The sequence below is a fragment of the Oryctolagus cuniculus genome, chromosome 4 (assembly GCF_051225735.1).
Source record: "Oryctolagus cuniculus isolate XC-2025 breed Fujian yellow rabbit chromosome 4, ASM5122573v1, whole genome shotgun sequence".
NCBI classification, from domain to species: Eukaryota; Metazoa; Chordata; class Mammalia; order Lagomorpha; family Leporidae; genus Oryctolagus; species Oryctolagus cuniculus.
The window spans coordinates 100615757-100623718 of record NC_142870.1 but is presented as its reverse complement, the minus strand read 5'-3'; the positions used below and the strand labels follow the sequence as shown (position 1 = coordinate 100623718).

General features: G+C 46.2%; 1 pseudogene; it reads left to right on the top strand.

Moving 5' to 3' along the window:
• The first annotated feature begins 5727 nt into the window (after positions 1-5727).
• LOC100359225 (actin, cytoplasmic 2 pseudogene) lies at positions 5728-6776 on the top strand (annotated as a pseudogene).
• Positions 6777-7962: the final 1186 nt, after the last annotated feature.

The following is a 7962-nucleotide window of genomic DNA, read 5'->3' as shown; positions in this document are numbered from 1 at the left end:
GATTATGTTCTTCCTCATTTTGACATATGTATTTTTTATAATATGATCATAATATTGGATGGTGATTGTTTTTCTGGTTTTATTAATCATACAGTTTCCCCATTTTCTCCTAGCATTCATGTGTTTCAGTTTGGCTTTGTCTTATTAAATGTTGCCTGTACGTGAAACCACTAAGCACAGAAACCACCCCTCTTAGAGAAGTACTGAGAGGTGGGGGAGCATGGCAGGGCGATGCACAAATCTTACAGCAGGACAATGTTCAAGGGAGGAAAAAAAACTGACCTATTCTTTCCATACATGCTTTGTTGCCATAACACTAACTTCAGAAGGAAAGCTCAACCACCATACACCTTATGTGTTCACCCCCACCCCATGGCCTGGATGGCTGTCCTTGCTGTGGAGAGGTAGATAGTACTTTCTACTTTTGAACCTCGTGCTCTGCAGAGATAATATGAGAGATCATCCAGGTTGTTTTGCATGCTAAAATTACCTGTAGTCTGCAGAGTGTCTCCAGATAACATAAGCAATTTGCTTTAAATGTATACAGCTACTAAGTATAATCAATCAAATTTCATTAATAATGGCCTAAATTCATGGCAGTTTTTGTATATAAGGATACTTCACAAAGCTTTATGGAAAATGGAAAGTTAATTTTACTGCAAAAATATGTTTAAGGGCTGGTGCTGTGGTGCAGTGGGTTAATTCTCCTCCTCCAGGGCTGGCATCCCATATGGGCACTGGTTCTAGTCCCAACTGCTCCTCTTCTGATCCAGCTCTCTGCTATGGCCTGGGAAAGCAGCAGAAGATGGCACAAGTGCTTGGGCCCCTGCACCCGCATGGAGACCCAGATGAAGCTCCTGACTCCTGGCTTCAGATTGGCTCAGCTCTGGCTGTTACATTTGGTGAGTGAACCAGCAGATGAAGACCTTTCTCTTTCTCTCTCTCTCTCTCTCTAACTCTACCTCTCATGTAAATAAATGAAATCTTAAAAATAAATAAATAAAAATATGCTTAAATCCACTACAGTTTTTTGGTACTACATGCTTTCCATAAACTTTTTGAAGAATCTCTTGTGTTTTTTTTTTTTTTTTTTAAAAAAAGAGTTATTCATTGGGGTTGGCACTGTGGTGTAGCAGGTAAAGCTGCCGCTTGCAGCGCCGGCATCCCATATGGGTGCTACGTCGAGTCCCGGCTGCTCCACTTCTGACCCAGCTCTCTGCTATGGCTTGAGAAAGCAGTGGAAGATGGCCCAGGTCCTTGGGCCCCTGCACCCACATGGGAGACCCGGGGGAGTCTCTTGCTCCTGGCTTTGGATCTGCGCAGCTCCAGCCATTGTGGCCAATTGGGGAGTGAACCAGTAGATGGAAGACCTCTTTCTCTCTCTTTCTCTCTCTCTCTCTGCCTCTCCTTCTCTCTGTGTGTAACTCTGCCTTTCAAATAAGTGAATAAATCTTTATTTATTTGAAAAGCAGAGTTACACACAGAGAGGAGAAGCAGAGAGAAAGAGAGAGAGAGAGAGAGAGGCCTTCCATCTGCTGGTTCACTCCTCCAGATGGCTGCAACAGCTGGAGCTGTGCCAATCCAAAGGCAAGGGCCAGAAGCTTCTTCCAGGTCTTCCTTTTGAGTGCAGAGGCCCAAGGACTTGGGCCATCTTCCACTGCTTTCCCAGGCCACAGCACGGAGGTGGATCAGAAGTGGAGCAGCTGGGACTTGAATCAGGGCCTATATGGGATACCGTTACTGCAGGCAATGGCCTTACCTACCTTGCCACAGTGCCAGCCCCTCCTTGGTACTTTTATCTTCTCCCAATTACCAAATATAAAAATATACAAGTACTCTGAAGTGGGCATCTTTAAAATTTTTCTTTTGTGCTTTTAAAAAGGAGCCCTTGAAATGATATGGAACCTGGGGCCGGCGCTGTGGCACAGCAGGTTAATGCCCTGGCCTGAAGCACCAGCATCCCATATAGGCACAGGTTCTAGTCCTGGCTGCTCCTCTTCCGATCCAGCTTTCTGCTGTGGCCTGGGGAAGCAGTGGAAGATGGCCCAAGTCCTTGGGCCCCTACACCCATGTGGGAGACCCAGAAAAAGCTTTTGGCTCTTGGCTTCAGATCAGAACAGCTCCAGCCATTGCGACCAACTGGGGAGTGAACCATCGGATGGAAGACCTCTCTCTCTCTCTACCTCTCCTCTCTCTGTGTAACTCTGACTTTCAAATAAATAAATAAACATTTTAAAAAAAAAGAAATTATATAGAACCTCTAATCCTAAATAATTGCTTTTGAATAGAGGGAACTAAACAAAAAATCATAAAGCATGATGAAGTACTTGAATCTTGTTTCCCATAATACAGTCTCCTGCAGAGGGTTTTTAGCAATGATAGATTCAATCTGACATGTGATTCTTCTTTATTTTCTTTGTAAGGTCAAGTGGTTTCTTTTCTGCTATCACCAAATGAAGTTAAATGGCCTCACTTTTTATTTTTATTTTATTTTATTTTATTTATTTATCTATTTTTGACAGGCAGAGTGGATAGTGAGAAAGAGAGACAGAGAGAAAGGTCTTCCTTTGCCGTTGGTTCACCACCCAATGGCCGCAGCAGCTGGTGTGCTGTGGCCGGCGCACCACGCTGATCCAATGGCAGGAGCCAGGTACTTATCCTGGTCTCCCATGGGGTGCAGGGCCCAAGCACTTGGGCCATCCTCCACTGCACTCCCTGGCCACAGCAGAGAGCTGGCCTGGAAGAGGGGCTACTGGGAAAGAATCCGGCGCCCCGACTGGGACTAGAACCCAGTGTGCCAGCGCTGCTAGGTGGAGGATTAGCCTATTGAGCTGCGGTGCCGGCTCACTTTTTTTTTTTTTTTTAAAGATTTATTTATTTATTTGAAAGTCAGAGTTATACAGAGATAGAAGGGGAGGCAGAGAGAGAGAGGTCTTCCATCTGCTGGTTCACTCCCTATTGGCTGCAACGGCCAGAGAGAGCTGCGCCAATCCAAAGCCAGGAGCCAGGATCTTTTTCTGGGTCTCCCACACAGGTGCAGGGGCTCAAGGACTTGGGCCATCTTCTATTGCTTTCCCAGGCCATAACAGAGAGCTGGACTGGAAATGGAGCTGCCAGGACTCAAACCAGCTCCCATATGTGATGTCGGCACTGAAGGCTGCAGCTTTACCTGCTATGCCACAGTGCCAGCCCCATAGCCTCACATTTAAAGGTGAAGTTATATCTTCCTCATATTATCACAATAATTTGATCATTAGTCTAATATCTTATTTATGAAGTAATAAAGACCAATTTTCATAAGCCACACTAGAAAATCAACAGCTCCATAAAACAAAGGGTTCCAGTTTCCACAAATAATGGAGGTAGGCAGAGCTCGCAGCTGGTCAGTGGCAAGTCAGTAAGTTCTTTATCTCTGATTTTTTTTTGAATGTTTAAATAGCCTCTAGGATTTTACTGTACTTCCCATTCCATTTTATCTCACCTGAGCTTTGTCTTCCCTGTTGATAACCTATATATTGTGAACTTACATCTTTCCCAATGCTTTACATTGTACCCTTTTTGTAACAGAATCTCAAGTTCAGACTTAATCTAAACAGTGTTAAAATGTGGGGAGGATGTGTCTGAAACTATTCTGCTACTTTTTAGCAAATGGACCTAAAAGAAGAGTGGCAATTAGTTCACCTCCCTTATTTCTCAGACAACTCTTCCACTACTGTTTTTCAACTTCTTTGATGCTTGTTTTCCAAACAAGGTTTCCTTTCTCCTTGCATCTGGAGAATAAATAAAGCTCAATAAAGTTAAGAAGAAGAAAAATCTTGCATCTTAGAGATGGAGAGGAAGGATAAAATCATACCTAAACTCTATGCTTGACTTCAGAAGAGGCACTCAGTGGCCTGTGGGACTTGACTAATGTCATACCATTGCTTCTAGTAATCAGGACTAGACTTCAGGAGTGCTCGTGCCAGCCTGGAGTTTCTTATCTGTAGGAATTTGTGCTACTAACAGTACAAATGGGTGGAGAGTTGAGAAAAAGAATAAAGGTGAACTATTTTAATAGAGCATTCCTATTCCTTTTTGATGGCTCTCAGAGGAAACTCTGAGAGGCCCTAAGAGTAGAAGGACAGAAACTCCTCTATCCCCAATCCTTTCCATCATAGCAAGTGCTGGCTTGGAAAAAACTTAATTTTACATCTGCCTTGAAGGTCTAGTAATGACATCACGATGAGCCCATCTAGCCAACATTTCCTTCAGATCCACAAGTTTGCTAAAAATGAAGTAAAATCCAAAAACATATTATCCTTTCCAAAATGCAGAATGAAAGGGGAGAAGGGAGGGAAAGAGAGAAAACTACATCATGGTAAGTATGTAAGCACTGTCACAGTCCCTCCCGACTGTTGTAATCAAGCATCTTAGACTGGGTCATTGAAAAACACCAAAAATGTATTGCTCACAGGTCTGCACAGGAGCAAGTCCAAGGTCAAGGCAGCAGAAGACTGTCTGGTGGGGGCTCCCCTCTCAGAGCTGGTGCGTTCTGCATGGCTTCATGAGGGGGAAGGGGCAAACCAGGGTTCTTGGGCCTTTCTCTCAAGGTCACTAATCATTCATGAGGGCTCACCACCTCCCCAGTTCCCCACCTCTTAATACTGTCATTGCGTTGGAGATTAGGCTTCAACGTATGAGTCTGAGGGGCACACACACATTCAGGTCACAGCAACAACAAGTCAGAGGATAAACTAAATATCTTCTGACATGCATTCACTTAGATTTTTTTTAAAAAATCAAGAAATAATATGTGGGCCAGCGCTGTGGCATAGTGAGCTAAGCCTCCACCTGTGATGCCGGCATCCCATATGGACACTGGTTTGTGACCCGGCTGCTTCCCTTCTGATCCAGCTCTCTGCTGTGGCCTGGGAAAGCCGTGGAAGATGGCCCAAGTGGAGACCTGGAAAAGCTTCTGGCTCCTGGCTTCAGACTGGCCCAGCTGTAGCCGTCGTGACCATTTGGGGAGTGAACCAGTTGATGGAAGACCTTTCTCTCTGTCTCTCTCTCTCTCTCTGTAACTCTACCTCTCAAATAAAAAAATAAAATCTTAAAAAAAAGTTTCTAAGAATCCTGCAGGACAAAATATGAAGGAAGGAAGGAAGGAAGGAAGGAAGGAAGGAAGGAAGGAAAGAAAGAGAGAGAGAGAGAGAAAGAAAGGAGGGAGGAAGGAAGGAAGGAAAGAAAGAAGGAAGAGAAAGAGAGAAAGAACTGAGGTCAGCATTGTGGCATAGCAAGTAAAGCCATGGCCTGCAATGCAGGCATCCCATATGGGTGCTGGTTCATGTCCCGGCTGCTACACTTCTGATCTAGCTCCCTACTAATTACTAATGGCCTGGGAAAAGCAGCAGAAGATGGATTTAAGTCCCTGTCACCCATGTGAGATATCCAGATGGAGTTCTTGTCTCCTGACTTTGGCCTGTCCCAGTCCCAGTTATTGTAGGCATTTGGGGAGTGAATCAGGAGATAGAAGATTCTCTCTCTCTCTCTCTCTCTCTCTCTCTCTCTCTCCCTCTCTCTCTCTCACTCTAAATCTGATTTGCAAATAAATTAATAAATCATTATTTCAAAAAAATAAATAATATGACCTACTTCATTTTTGTATTTAAAAATCTTCGCTCCCTCTCCAAATCCGGCTGCTCTCTATGTTTGCTCGCCATTCCGCTGTCCGCTGCGCTGACGACGGCCATGGAAGAGGAGATTGCCCTGTCTGTCATAGACAGTGGCTCTGGCATGTGCAAGGCGTTCCCCTCCATCGGCACCAGGACGTGATGGTGGGCATGGGCCAGAAGGACTCGTACATGGCTGATGAGGCACAGAGCAAGCGCGGCATCCTGAGGCTAACGTACACCATCGAGCACTGGCACTGTCACCAACTGGGACAACTGGCACCACGCCTTCTTACAACGAGCTGGGCATGGGCCCCCGAGGAGCACCTGGTGCTGCTGACAGAGGGCTCGCTAAACCCCAAGGTCAACCGCGAGAAGACGACACAGACCATGTTCGAGAGGTTCAGCACGCTGGCCATGGCTATCCAGGCCGTGCTGCCACTTGCATGCGTCCAGTCGCGCCACCGGCATTGTGATGGCCTCGGGCAACGGCATCAAGCACACGGTGCCCATCTGCGAGGGTTACGAGGTGCAGCACGCCATCCTCCCGCTGAGCCTGGCCGGCCGCGACCAGACGGACTACCTCGTGAAGATCCCCACAGAGCACGGCTCCACCTTCACCACTACGGCTCAGTGCGAGATCATGCCCGACATCAAGGAGAAGCTGTGCTGCGTGTTGCTAGACTTGAACAGGAGATGGCCACGGCCGTGTCCTCCTCGTCCCTGGAGAAGAGCTAAGAGCTACCTGACGGCCAGGTGATCACCATCAGCAAAGAATGCTTCCGCTGACCAGAGAAACTCTTCCAGCCCTCCTTCCTGGGCATGGAGTCGTGTGGCATCCATGAGACCACCTTCACGTCGATCATGAAGTGTGATGTGGACATCCATAAGGACTTGTACACCAACCCGGTGCTGCCGGGGGACCACCATGTACCCCCGCATTGCTGAGGGCAAGCAGAAGGAGATTAGCACCTGGCGCCCAGCACCATGAAGATCAAGATCATCACTTCCACTGAACACAAGGACTCGATGTGGATCGGCGGCTCCATCCTGGCCTCAGTGTCCACCTTCTAGCAGGAAGAGTACGACGAGTCGGGCCCCTCCATCGTGCACAGCAAATGCTTCTAAATGGACTGCGGATAGATACTTAAGCACCTGCCATGTAAGCTGATTCGGAAGTTAGGTTTGCTCTGGCAAATGTACACACCTCGTGCCAGCCTTGCCAAACTAGAATAGCCTCTAAAAACAAAGTTGTCATAATGTCAGCATTGGGACACAAAACTGTTGCTGATTTCTGACCTTGTACTTGAGTCCTCTTTTTTTAATTTTTTTTAATTTACAAAATAATTATTTGCCCATTAGCAATACATATTAAAAAGTAACAAGGAAATATAAACAAAAATGCAATTACATAAATTAAAAAATTAATCTCATAGTTAATTCTACTTTCCTTTTTTTTCTAAAAGCTTTTATTTAATGAATGCAAATTTCATAGGTACAACTTTAGGAATATAGTGGTCCCCCCCCATATCCATCCTCCCACCCCCACTCCTGTCCCATCTCCCAGTACGTGTTTAATGCCCTGTACACATCTATGGTTTAACTTCCGGCCGTGTGGCTCAGTCACCTGGTGGCTGGAGTGAGATGTCGGCTGCGCTGCGCCTTGGTGGGTCTGCGGGTCTGTGCAGGGCATAAGCGCGGCAGAGCGGACATTCCAGGCTTTCTCCGAGGCTGGCAGGAGTTGCTAAGGCAGCTGTCACTTCCTCGCTGTCAGCGGGGCGGGGTTCAGAACTTGAGGACCAGTTTCTTATCTTACCTGGTTTTCCTGCTGGAACACCGTGGGTCATACCTGCCTTGAGTTGGAAACGGTTTGCATTTACATCTGTAAGTTTATTCATCCTTTTAATTTATGTAAGATAGACAATTCTTAATTCTTTAAGAGATGACAACAAAACTTGTTTTTCTACTGTTACAAGAGAACATTAGGCCCCAGCAACACTCGTGTATGGAGAAATAAAAGTGCTGTGATAAAAACAAACAAGTAAATAAATAAATAAAAATAAATCATCATCAGGGGTGGTACGGCATAGCTGGTTAAGCGACACCGGCATCCCAAATCAGAGCATGAATTTGAGTCCTGGATGCTCAGCTTCTGATCCAGGTCCCTGCTAATGAGCCTGAGAATGCAGTGGAAAATGGCCCAAGTGCTTGGGCTCCTGCCACCTACATGGGAGACCAATATGGAGTTCCTGGCTCCTGGCGTAGTTCTGGCCCAGGCCTGGCTGTTGCAGCCATTTTGGGAATAAATCGGCAG